At 33.6% G+C, this 14,213-nt stretch overlaps 1 long non-coding RNA gene across 1 annotated transcript; it reads left to right on the forward strand.

Moving 5' to 3' along the window:
- Positions 1 to 2,317: 2,317 nt before the first annotated feature.
- Positions 2,318 to 9,525, forward strand: LOC104861119. The gene is made up of 4 exons (XR_779913.2): positions 2,318 to 2,381; positions 4,386 to 4,494; positions 5,310 to 5,345; positions 9,472 to 9,525. It is a non-coding gene; the product is annotated as an uncharacterized LOC104861119 (long non-coding RNA).
- Positions 9,526 to 14,213: the final 4,688 nt, after the last annotated feature.

The raw sequence follows: 14,213 nt of genomic DNA on the forward strand, positions 1-14,213 counted from the left end.
GGTCGCTCGCCAGAGGCTTCGCGGGATTCCCGCCTCCCTTCTGCTTCCCGCTTCGGGGCTCTCCCTCCGTCTGGCCCCTACGTGACCGTGACCGTGACCCAGGGCTCGCTGCTGGACTCCGGAAAACTGAGGCGAACACAGGTGGCTCCGGAAAGATGGGGCCAGGCGTGTGTAACCGGAGAAGGAGCTTCGGGGATAACTAGAGCGCAAATAAGATCAGACTTTCTTTCCTGCGTCTCTAGCTCCTCTTGGGGGCCATCACTAGCCCAGAGTAACCTCGCTTTTCTGGGTTTAAGGGTAAAGCCAGGTCGGCGGCAGCCTTAAGTGTACTTCCCACGGGGGGCGCTATTCAAACTCTGGCTCGCTTTCTTTGGCCATCTTCTTAGCAGCTCCACCAATGCAAAGTATCTACGTAGTGCTGCCTGCCGGTGGACACCTAACCCCTTCCTCACATTTAGGATGCAGTAAACATGCTGAGCTCCAACTATCATTGGGCCTTACGACTTCCTCCTGGCTCTGGTGCTCGTAGACGGGTGTAAATAGCCTGCGCAGCTACAGGGCTTTCAGGAAGACAAAGTATCATAAAACATCAGAAAAAGAAAATGCAGGCCATAATAATTTTTAAACCTGAGCCCCAAAGTTTCCTTAGACCAAGAAATATGACCGTCAAAGAAGGTTCAATTACATTGAGTTTTAAATATACTCTATTTAATAATTGCTTTTGTTTTAATCTTGTTGTATACGGGGAATACCCTGATCTTTCAGATTATCCACACCCTAACTTCCTTATGGGCCTTGCCTTGCCCTGAGTGATCTTGAGGGTTCAGGCGTTGAGGGGATATTTAGTATGGGAATTGGTCTTTCTGGTACTATCATCCTTTAAGGAAAACCTGCTCTGGCCCTTTGGCTTCTCTTCTTAGGGCTTCTCGGGTATAAACACAAGGAAGAAAATCCCAGGATCTCAAGCCTCCATCACAATTTAGCCTGTTCCGAGCCCCAGGCTCCACATTTCCAGAGGTCTGAATGAAGACCACTCCTTGTTCCTTGTCTCTCCTTCCTCCAGTCCAAGTGCAGATCACACACTCTGCAGATGCTCTTCCCCCAACCACAATCCTAAAGATATTGTCTCTCTATTCTCAAATATTTCCTGACTTCCCATTTTCTGTCAAATAGCATCTGCACACCTCTGCGTCATCGCACTCCTGTGTCTGTTCGTACAGGTTCCTTTCCAGGTTCAGATTCAAATCATTGTATCCACTTCGAGCCCCACTTGAAACTCTTCCTCTTCTGTTGAGTTCTCTCCTTTGACTTCCACAGCTCATTGTCTCAGTTCTCTTAAAAGATATGTATCGCCCTCTTATAGTATATACGTACTTCCTATGTACATATCTTACCATTTTAAATTATAAACTCCTTCAAGGCTGATTCCGTGTTCCTTTATCGTTTGTATGTCTTACATCTAACCCAAAGCTGCACATATGGCTTCAGGGGGATATCCAACATGTTTTCCCTCAAATAAGAACAGAACATATTTAACTTTTGCTCCTAAGGATGCAGTTGGACCTATTTTCATGTACAAAAATCTACATTTATTTATGTCCAAAATTCTACATTTATTCAAATATAGTCATGTTATCTTCTGGAACATTGTCATAACTCTCTAAACCCTGAATTCCAGCCTGAATATCTTGCGACTCTATTTCCTGTAGAACCATTGGCCCCAGTCTCCCATGTGTAGCAATAGAGCTGTCCTTCTTGTCTGTGTAGCCTGTTCATGGTGCATTGGCAACACAGCTGTAAGTGATTTTATCCTATGAATTCTTCACCCAAATTGCGACCTCCTGTAGGCTAGGCTTTGCAAAGTTTCTACAAATCAGGTGTTAATTGAAGACTTACAAGACAGGACTGTCAACAAAAATGATGACAGTTAAGAATGCTGAGCCACATAAAAGTGATGAAAAATTGGAGGCCCCCAAATTCAGAAGATGCTTCTTTATTTCACATGAGTGCATTAAGTATATCCATTATGACACATGATGTATTGCATTATGAAGATTCATGTAAGACTCAACCACATCTGTTAGTTATCAAGTGTGCCCATTGTTCCTGTGTTGTGTCTGTACTCTGATTGGTCATTCAGCAGTAGGTCTCTAGTTCATCTGTTTACATATGTGTTTACCTCTCCTCCAAAGACACCTGCCTGGATATTTACAAATGCTTAATTATAATTTATATCATTTACCTTAAGTATTAATGTCAATAACATTTATATTTAATTATATGCTAATATCATTTTACAATTCAATATATCTGCTGTGTTTTGCAACAGGCATGCTAAATGTGCCTCTGGCTGAAGGTATTAACTGGGGCTTATTTTGCAGGTAGGGCAAATATTATATATATTACATATTATGAGCATCCTGAAAAATCAGTTTAAGGCTTATTTTCCAGTTAGATCTTACTTTTCAGGGAATGAGGTATTTACCCAAACGGTAAACATTTATTTTGTAGCTTTTGTTGAGCACTCTATATTTGCTAATTGAACAGAATTGATGAAATACTGTAAGTCTAAAAAGATGTCTCATGATTTGTTTTGGATATGCCATTATTTATTTATTTTATTTTATTGTTTTGTTTTTTGAGACAGGGTCTCAGTATGTAGTTGAGACTGACCTGGAATTCACTGTGTAACCCAGGCTAGTCTTGAACTCACAGTGATCCTCCTGCCTCAGCCTCCCAGATGCTGGGATTACAGACATACGCTACCACGCCCAGCAAGGATATGCCTACATTTAAATGGTACCATGATCTTCATAAATTTAGGGATGGTGAAACTGTCTTTACTATAGTAGCCCTACATTAGTGTTACTGATCATCTTGGTAAGAATTTAATTATTTGACAAATATTTATTTTTAAAGTTTTACCTTAAATTTCCACTAGATTGGAGAAATCTGAATCCATTTACCTACTATATGAGTGGTCATGAATCAAGAGAGTAATTTATCTATTGAGTAAAATACAGTGCTACTATCTCAGTTTCCGGCAGCCAAGGGGTTTGGAGTAAGTTATCCAACCAGCCAGAATAGTGTTCATGAACATTCAATTATAAGAAAAAGAATCTCTGGGGGAAAAATATCTAATTTTGTTTACAAAGATACTCATCGCCCAACTGAGTTAGATAGAATAATCCATTGTGTACAGATTGTTTGGAATAGCAGAGGTCTTTATATGCCAGCTTGAATTTTGAATGGAAGTTTTTTCTTATTATATGGCTCTACCTCTTTAGTAGATGTAGTTTGGTTTTCCTTCACTTCATCAAGGATGAATTAAAAGGATGTAGCTAAAATCAGGCATGTTTTCATGTTGCACCTTGTCTTTTTAAAACTTTTATTAAAATTTATAGATTTTTTTTTGCTTTTTTATTTCTCAAATTTATCTTGTGATATGATTAAATTATGTTAAAGCAGAGAAATGCCTGTTTAGTATATTAAAATGCTTCCCTTGTAAAGCTTGGTAAGATAAATCACTGTAATAAGAGTTTAACCTGAAATGTCCTTATGCATATCAGTAAATACAATTTAAGTAAAAATGTATTTCCTCCTAAATCATAATGCTGATATATATATAGAAATATAAAGGAATGTGTATATATACAACATAAATCATAAAAATTCACTGGCTTTTTTGTTGTTTAAGAGTATTTGAAACATTTAGTATAATCTCAATAATATTATGGGCTACACTTTATCATTAGAATTTACATTGACAAATTGACTTAGAGAGTCTGTATAGATTAGAATAAAGTAGTGAAGCCTAGAGGATTAACATATTTTTAAAATGTTAAAAGCATAAGGGTAATTACAAGTTTTAGCTAATAAAGAGAAGTTGATTTGATTTTTTAAAAGATCAAGTGGAAGTGTAAGATTTATTGAATAAAACAAAGCAAAAAACCCCTGCAAATTCCAAAAGAATATTTACAAATGATGTGAGCCCATTAAAGGGGAACATATCCAAACATATCAAGGTTTTGTGTGTGTGTGTGTGTGTGTGTGTGTGTGCGCATGCACATGTGTGTGTGTTTAAATTCTGGAAGGGTATATATTAAGAAGCTAAAAGTTATCTCTAAGTTGGAAGTTAGGCTTTGTTTTGTTTGATTTAATGTAGTTATACCAAAAGATGGGTGGATATTAATCTTCAAACATGAGAATACTACTTAATCATAAACCAGTTTATAGAAAGATTGTGACTACAATTTTTAAAAGCAAGGGCAAATACTACTAGGGCTTTTATTCTTATACGAGAAAGTAACCACTGAAGAATAATCATATTTGTAGACCTAATTTGCTTTCTTTTACTCTTCTCTTTTCCTAAATAAAAATGTCAGAAAACATGGGCAGTTCTGAGCAACTCACAGAATCTTAGCAGCTTCTGAAATCCCACACTCAATAAAGGATTGAAAAACAAACACACCTTCTGTATATTTCATTGAGGAGGTAAGTACTATCTCATTGATTTAGTTTTGACTGTCCTTTGAAGATTTAAAGGGAGAGATAACACTCCAGATTGACAGTATTTATTTGTTGTTGTTTTAACACATTCTTGTTCTGAGCATGAACTTTAAAAAAAAATTTCCAGGTGCTTAAACATATTTTCCTGCCATGTAATTTGAATTCACCCTTACATCTACTTCCAGACTTTGTCTAACTAGCCAGTTTTTGGTGGGGATCTTGTTTAGGGTGAGGAGTTTCTAGGGGCCAGAGAACTAGAAATTTAAAAATGTACCACTTAAGATCTAAAATTGTAGAAGCAAAGTAGAGCATAAATTCTAGCCAGATTTGAATTTTATTTCTGTAATATATTTATGCTGTATAGTAACAGTCAAATTTTACCCAAGCCTTATTACATATGAGACATTGGGCCAAATTCTTCACAGATGTTGACTAATTTAATCTCTGTCATAACTGTTTAAGATAGTCACTATGGTTATTATTCAGCTAATAATAAAGGTAACTGAACTAGAGGATTTAAATTATTAGTCCTAAATCATACTGTTAAATGACAGAATTGGAATTATTTGACCTAAAGCTACATACCCTCCTTCACTCATATTGATGACATCTTTATAGATGTTTCACTAGATTACTCCAAGTTAATGTGGGAAATGTTGTATAAAATATTTTTAATTTTTAGGAATATAATCTAGTTACAAGAAATGTAGGAGTTCTGAAACACAAGCTACTTCAATAAAAGAATTTGTTACTGATGCTAAAGAGGGAAGAGGTACACTGAGTTTCTTGTTTTCTGACAGGTAGATCGATGCTGATCTGTCCACAAGACTCATCAGGTGAGTGTATGACTGTCCTCTGTAGATTTGACCCAGTGAGGCTGGGCATGCTGGGATGTGGCATGCTGGCATGGATGAGGATGACGCTGTCAGGCTTCTGTAGGAAAGGTATCTGCGTAGATCATGGACCACTCAGAATACTAAACAACTTGAGACAGTCAACATACCATCAGCACAATGGATAAGAAACCTTCTGAAGTTCTTAGAAAAAGTATATTTAAAGCACTTAATAAGCTCAGGACAAGAAGGGAATAGAATTATCTCTAACAGTAATGGAAGTACAAGTGAAATAGCTGCTTTTAAAATCACTGGTTAGGTTGCTTCATTACTCCTACCATTTTCAATTTATGGAATTTAATATATATCCCTATAATGGCCACCCCTGTTCAACATTTTATTTCATGTACATTACTATGTTGTGATATATATATATATATATATATATATATAGTATATATATATATACTATATATATGATATTTGAAGTAAAATATTGTCATTGCACATTTTAGGTGTTTTGCTCTATTTAATAGTCTAGTACTTTTTAGTTTAAAAATGAATATTTGTATCAACAGACAAATTTTAGTATACAAGTTGAAAAATTAAGAAATGAAAAAAAACTTTGTAAAAAGATCTGTAAATGACTATTTTACCCCATCTTCACCTCTTCTATTTTATGCATAAGTGATAAGACCAACCAGATTTTAGCATCTGTACATTTCATATTTGATTTAGCTAATCACATTGCTTATAGAGATACCAAGACATTGACGGAAATCAAATATGGAAAGGCAGCCTGTTAAATGAGTTTAATTAGCATGAAAGCCATCTTATTTGACTTTCTGCTGCTGCTATCCAAGAAGTTCTCAAACTGTGCCAGCAGTAGATCAGTTCACATGGTACTGTGTTGACAGAGTTATTTGTTTTATTAAGAAACAAATCTTCATGAGCTCTAGGTCAGCCATGATCATTCTATCACATTCCATTCCTTGGCATGAGAAAGCACAATGGAAAATTAACCTCTCCAGAGAACAGTGAAAAGTAAAAAACATATCCTGCTGCGGTTAATGCTAACTGGAGTAGGAAGATGAAATCTCACTTAAATTGAAAGATTTCTCTTGTTCCCTCTTACACTACTTATTTTACTACCAAATTAGATCTTGATATGGTATCCAGGGATGGGCATCACTGTTGCCAGTAGGTGCAGCTACCTGTAGTAGACAAAAAAGTGTGTCACTCTCTTAGATGGTTTTAAAATTATTGAATGCAATAGTTATAATGACTTCATTTAGTAACAGATGACACAAAAGGCTAGTATAACCCCTTCATATTCTTCATTGTAAATTGCTTTAATTTAAAACATGTCTAATACTTGTACTCCTGTGAGAAATCTTTAAAGTTCAGTATTTTGCACAAAATTCATTTGAAAATTTGAAGGGCACCATATATCATGAAGTTATTGTTTGGAAAAAATGTATTTCTATAAAATAACAAAATGAAATTTACTCATTAAGACTTATAAGCTCAAGAGAATACCCAGGCACAAGACTTTTAAAACAGTGCCAGGTTATTGGCTTATTTAAATTTTCTTTATTGCCTGTAGCAATTACCAATAGTTATAGAACAAGAAACTAATACAAAAAAAAAATGTTAGCAAAAAAGCAGAGTGGCTAAATTGAATTAGTTAAATAGTGAATGCTGAGGAAAGAAGAAACACTTCTATCTTTACAAACTCTCCAGTTTATTCCCTGAAGCATGAGATTTGAGTGTCCATAAACGATATTATAGTTTGGCTTGTAGAGCTATAAAATACTCTTGACATTCCCATTTTAAAAATGTGGCTGTTGACATTTAAAGGACTCTGTTAAGATTTGACCTGGAAAATTACAGTCGATACTGTGAACTTTACTACCAGAAGAAGGTGACAAAATTAGAAGGAATTGGAAAACAGTAATACAAACAAAGAGGAAAACAGAAGAACATTAAAATTATACTACTAGAGTAAATGAAAAGGAAAAGAAAATATAGAAATCCACTGCCCAAAGAATGATGTATGTATGCATGTAGTATACAGATAATATTTAGTATCTTAAAATAAATATGATAAACATTAAAAATAACTAAACTTAATTTTGGGGGTTGGGGATTGAAACTAGGGCCTTGTTCATAGTTAAATATATATGCTCAACACCTATAAACCCCATCAACCTTCTAATTTTAAAGCATCCACTCTTAAAGATATGAAAAATTATTGTAAAATACTTTTTTCTCTAGATAATCACATATTATATCCAGTTTCAAAAACAAAACAAAAAAAGTTAAGGTAACTTACAGTAAAGAATTATTTTTCTCACACTGTCAAAAAATAATTTATTATAATTTTTTCTGACATAAGAAGCAGCTGAGAAATGTGATATTTTCCTTGATTATTTAATATATATGCTGCCAAAGAGAGCCCTTTCCTTGATTATTTAAATAATAAGGCATATTATATATCTTGGGACCTCTTTTATCTTCAAAATATATAGTTACATCATGCAATATATTGATATTAAATATAAGAATAGTAATTGTCTTAACATTTAATAATTTATAATTTGAAGAATTAAAACTTTAGTTAAAGTTTTATGTCTAAGTGAAAATTTATTTGGCTACCTCAGAGTAAATGTTTTCTGTACAAAGTACTGCATTTTCCCTAAGGAATTTAAGAATTTAGCAGTTTTCAGCTTTCCTTTTTGATATTCCTTCCTTTTCCTTCACACAATCACACTTGAACAATTTAAATCTGTCACAGATAGAGTTGCAGTTTTAGTAGATAAAAAATATGTAATCAATTCTGCCACAAGTTGGGTTGCTCCTTGAAAAGTTGCATGGAAATGTTAAATTAGGAAAGCCAGAAGAGTGATAACCATATTTTCTTCCCTGATGTCCCCCCTTTTCTCCCATAGTGACCATCACATCTCCTAGAATTTCCATCTACATGCAGATAGCTTCCAAAGTCATATCTTCTGACCCTTCATAATTGTAATTGGTGCTATATTTCCAACTATTAGATTCTTCCATTTCAATATTATGCCATACCTCAGATTAATTCGTCTGAAATAGTTCCTTCTCTTGATGGTCATATACTACTCTTTGTCCATTGCCCAGTATCACAGTTTTGGCAACTGTCTTAACCCAGCATTTGCTCCTACCCATATTCAGTTATGTAGGTCTTGATTTTTCTTTCATAATGCCTGTTAACCTATACTTGCATGCATACACATGTGTACATATATGTATACATGTGCATGTATATACATACACATTGTCACATACTTTGCCTTATACCCACAGTTTCATCTACAGGAATGAACCCTCTCTTCATCTCACTCCTACAGAATATTGCTAAGTGTTTTAAGAACATATTGCCTGAGCTTAAGAATGATTCTTTATTGCATCATGGATAAATTCCCAATCTGTTAATCTGAGGTTCAAATGTTTCCATGCTTTTGATTCTAGCCCATGTTTTTACCCCACCCCCTACACATATTCCTGTAGTTCTCATCCCTCAGAAAATTTCAATAGCCCTGTGTATTTACCTTGAAATACCCTTTTTTCCTTCTTCATCAGTCAAAATTCTGAAATCAATTTAAATTCACTTACTTCCTGAGGGCTTCTTTGCCTACTATAAGCAAAAGAGTTTTTGTTCACTCCTTAACTATATGACACATTATCTGCTATTCATTTATTTCAGAAAATGATAACAGTTAGAATTGTCTTTTCTATTGTATATTATATAATACACATTAAATATTATTTCATATTAAATGTGATCTCATAATTACTGTTATACTTTCAAAGGTCTTTTGTTTCTTTAACATTCAATATTTTGAGAGAAATTTGGTAGAGAAAACATTGAAAAACACTGGCTTTGAAATCACAACCATCTACAGACCTCAGAATAAGCTAAAAATAGTGCAGTGAGAATGGGGAAGTCTCAGATTCTAGCTTGTAAAAGGAAAAGGAAACACTTTCAAAGATTATCTTCAGTGTTAATTAAAATAATAATAATAATAATTATCTTCCTTTCTGTCTTCTAAGTGCTTCACTCACATGGCAACTTGGTTGAAATCCTATTTCTTAGGAAAGAAATTGTTCAGCCTCACTCCATAAGAAGCCCCTATAGGAGAGTACAGAGACCTTGACTGTTAAGACATAGACTGTTTTGTTCACTTAATCTGAAGTAAGACATACTGAAACATCTGAACAAAGAATTGTGTGAACTGCTGCTCTCATTTTATTTGTTCCTTTGGCAATATGTGGAAAACAACACGAGTAGGTACCTGGACTTGGTTTCAGAAGACTGCAATACTGTCCTGGTCTAGACAGTGAGTACAGGCAAGTACCTTTACCTCCTGTACTTCTGTTGTCTCATCTATAAAATATGACTTCTTATATAATTTCTTTGAGGGTTCAGTAGTATTAAATATACAGAATGCAATACATAAGACACAAAGTACATAAATGGAAAATATTAAAAATGATGTGTTCTGTTTAATAGATTGTAGTATTATTAGAATTAGATTTGGTGAGATATTACTGGATGGTTTAGAACTCTTTTTAAAGATAATCGAGAGGCAGTTCTTTGTTTATGGTGCAATGGGAGCTTAACAATAAAGTAATGATGGAATTGACTTATTTCAGAGGACAGCTGTATCTATTAGGAAAATAAAAATACCGAAGGCAATGATTGCTGTAACATGGATTCATTCATCTATTATTTGTCTTTTTCTTTTATTTTCTTGTGTCACTGCTGCCAGATTTCAAAAGCAAGCTGCAACTCCAAAAAACAAAATAATGTAATTTAACTGTTTACTAAATGTATAATACAACATCAACAACTGGAAGAAAGTAATAGCATTACATCAAGTTAAACTAAATCCAGTAGGTAGAAAATTCAAAACAATGTTGCAAAACAAAAACATGTTTTTTTTTTTTTTTTTTTTTTTTTTTTTTTTTTTTTTTTTTTTTTTTTTTTTTTTTTTTTTTTTTTTTGAGCCCTAAAGACCAACAAGGGAATGGTAGTGATGAAGCTTTCCTGTGGAAACTTGTGTTTGTGTATTTAGTCACAAGAACTGTAAGGCAGCACCCTAGTTATCTGAGCTGCTGTGATGTTGGATACAAAAGTAATTAGCCCCCAGATCTTGCCTGGCTTTAAAGAACAAAGATAATTCAATTCAAATTCAGAAGTCAGCCCACAAAATTGTAAACTGAATTAAGAAGCAAGTAATAATCACTAATGCTGGTTATAGTATTCCTTGATACAATTTGGGGAGCATTTGACATTGACTTTCTCTTTTTGGTACCAGAGATCAAACTCAGGACCTTGCACTTGTGAGGCAGGCAGCAGAAGACACTGACTTTCTAGTTGCAGAAAGAAGAATATATCTGCCTGGTAACAATAAATAATACAAAATCATACTATATGAAGAAGTAAGCTATGGATGTCAAGGTTAAAATATCTACTCTGTACATGCAATATTTAGAGGACAATTCAGTGAAGTTAATATCAATAGCTACTGAAAATGAACTCAGCATAAGGGCATACATGAAAAGAAGTTTAGACAAAAGTATAGCTTTTACTACATATTTGAATTATTTTTGCTTAGAATTTAAGGCCTTCAGGCTTGACAGTCTTCTTATTTAAGGGAAGGAAATGAAAAATTGAAGCACATATCTCTGTTAATTAAAATTCTCATATCAAAAGGTATTGAGTAGTCTCCCCTGATAAAATCAGTCCCAACAGTGCTTTTGTCTTTAGAGTTAATGATTAATGTAGTGATTTTCCATGCTATTTTTTATAATAGGACCTATAGTGCTTGATTAAGAGCTAGGATTTTATTTTTTCTAAGTGAGAGCCGAGCATAAAAAAAGGGGAAAAATGTGCATATGAGACTCAAACTCCTTACTGGAATAGAGATGGAAAATCCTATCTTAATTCAAAATGCATGGCCAATTAGTTGTAGAGATCTGAAGTTTATGGAGTTGAATTATTTTTAAATACCAGAACTGATCTTTGTATTTCTTAACAGATTAAATATCTGTAAGTTAAGTTTGAAGTTTTATCTTCTGTTGAAAATATAAGAAAAAAAGTTCTCTTTAATATTTTAGGTGTTTTGGAGGCATGTGTTCCTCTAGAAAATATGCTCAGATGCTAGGAACTTTGAAGAGAAATGAAAAAAAAATCAAACTATCATCAGATTTCTGAGGACAGATTCTTCAGGCTTCTGAGTAAAAACAATTTCCAACCTAGAATTCTATACCTGAACTATCAATAAAGTCTGAAGAAAAATTAAAGAGTTTTGTACTTTCAAAAACAAAATATTTTCTTCTTTTCATCATTTAAAATTATATTACAAGTAGTTTAATTTAGTTCTCCAGATTCAAGTAAATGTTGCTGTGGTTTAAAATATATATATTGTATATAATAAAACTTAGCACTTTAACCATTTTTATGTGTACACTTCAGTGGCATTATGTGTATTTCCACTGTTTGGCCAGCATCACCACTGCCAGAATGATTTTATCATCCCAAACAGAAATTCCACGTCCACTAAACGATAGCCACCCATTGTTTCCCTTCTAGCCCTGGTGAGCCCACCATTTATTTACCTTTCTGTCTCTACAAATTTGACTCTTTTAGGTACCTCTTGTTAGAGGAATCAGACAATATTTGAATTTCTGTGTTTGGCTTTTTTCAGTTAGTATGTTTTCAAGGCCCATTTATGTTGCAACATGTATCAAATTACATTTTTATAAGCATCTAATATTCCTTTGTATGCATATATAACAGTGGATAGTATTTAACCACTCATTCATCAATGGACATTCATTTTGTTTCTTTTGGCTGTGAATTACATTATTCTGAAACATGGTGTACAAATATTTATTCTAGTTCTTTGAATTATTTTGGTTATACACTCACAAATGGAAATGCTGGATCATATGGTAATTTATGTTTAATTTTTTTAGGAATTTCCATACAATTTTCCACAGTAGTTGCATTATATTACATTTTGACCAGCATCACACAAGAGCTTCAGTTTCCCTACATTCTCATCAACATGTGTTATTTTATGTTGTTTTCTTCTATAGTCTCAATCTTAACAGATGTAAAGTGAAACCATTGCATGCTTTTGATCTACATTTCCCTAATGGCTAGTGATATTGATCATCTTATGCACATGCATTTTTAGAGAAATATTTAAATTCTTTGCCCATTTTAAAAGAAACTGCTACTGTTGAGTTGTAGTTCTTTATATATTAATATATTGTTCCTCATTGAATATATAATTTGAATTTCCCCCATTCTTTGAGTCATCTTTTCAATTTCTTGATAGTGTTCTTTGATGGACTAAAGCAATTATGGTTAACCTTTTACAGATCAAATGACCAAACTGTAACCCAAAATACACTTGTTTATTACAAAGTACCAACACTGCAATTAAACCTGAACACTTACATTTTAGTTCAGAGAAAACAACTGCTATCAGACGCTTAGTTGCTAGGGCAATTTGGCTCGCTTGCCAACAGAGGGGGCTCTGTGCACCTGCTGAAGCTTGAGTGCCATAGGTTCACCATGACTGGATTAATGAAGTCCAATTTATCTACTTTTTTTTAATTCTGCTGCCTATATTTTGGCAACTTAGCCAAGAAAAATCATTGCTAAATTTAATGCCTGAATATTTCCCTGGTATTTTCTTCTAAATAGTTTTATAGTCTCAGCTTATATTTAAGCCTTTGAGCCATTTTGAATCTATTTTTGTATATCATATAAGAATACAGCTCCATTATTTAGCATGTGGATGTACAGTTTTCTTAGCACCATTCATTGAAAAGACTATCCTTTTACCAATGAATGGTCTTACAAACCTTTTAAAAAATCACTTGAATCTGTATGTTGTGAGTTTTTAACTTCTGGATTCTATATTCTATTCCATTGATTTATTTGTCTGTCATATGATGCTCATCATTTCTTAAACAGTTATTTAAATAAATATTCCAATGAAACCAAGAAAAAAGATCAGATAGGCTTTATGAGACAGAAGTAACAAACCAAAATAATGGTAGTCAATCCCTGAATGATAATTTTGAGTCCAAGGGGGAATCAGTTAGGATTGGAGAAAGGAATTAGAGGTATCTCAATACAGGTCTTAAGACTGTAATGGAATTCAGTTGATAAATATGGTAAAGACATAATGGAGCAAAGAAAAGGAGAATATATTTGAATTTGATAGTAGAAGTATTTCCTTTGAGTGACACAGAAACTGCTGTAACATTGAATATACATGAAATAGAATTTACATACTCAGAATTCTATAAACTTTGAGTTGTTCATTAGCCTACAGACAAGTCAGGGACATAACTAAAATATAATAAAGAATGAAGAGATTATCTGCCTTTATAAGAAGGCCTATTATAGTGGATGTCAAGAAACCCTTGTTGTTAGGCTAGGAAATAGAGATTAACCAAATTACTTAAAATTGTAAGGTATCTGATAGAAGTATAAATTGTTCTGAAACAACATAGAAAGGTAAAGAAATAGAGAAGGCAAAGTGAAGAGGTATAGATTTGATATATCCTCTTCTATCATAGTAGAATGTTAGTAGACATGGTCTAAAAAAATTGCAAAACCATGAACACCAATAAGTAATAAGAATTGATGAGCAAATTAAAGGTTGGTTGAAGTACCTCAAAGTAAGTAGTAGCAGACATTTTTAAAGGATTCCCTATGAAGGGCAAGCTGGTGGACTGGAAAAGTTGGAGAAACAGACTTCATTGCATGCCTTTCTGTTAGAGATTTTCAAGCACATCTTGTTTTGATAT

Source organism: Fukomys damarensis, unplaced genomic scaffold (genome assembly GCF_012274545.1).
Source record: "Fukomys damarensis isolate Sample0158 unplaced genomic scaffold, DMR_v1.0_HiC HiC_scaffold_5, whole genome shotgun sequence".
In the NCBI taxonomy this organism is placed as follows: Eukaryota; Metazoa; Chordata; class Mammalia; order Rodentia; family Bathyergidae; genus Fukomys; species Fukomys damarensis.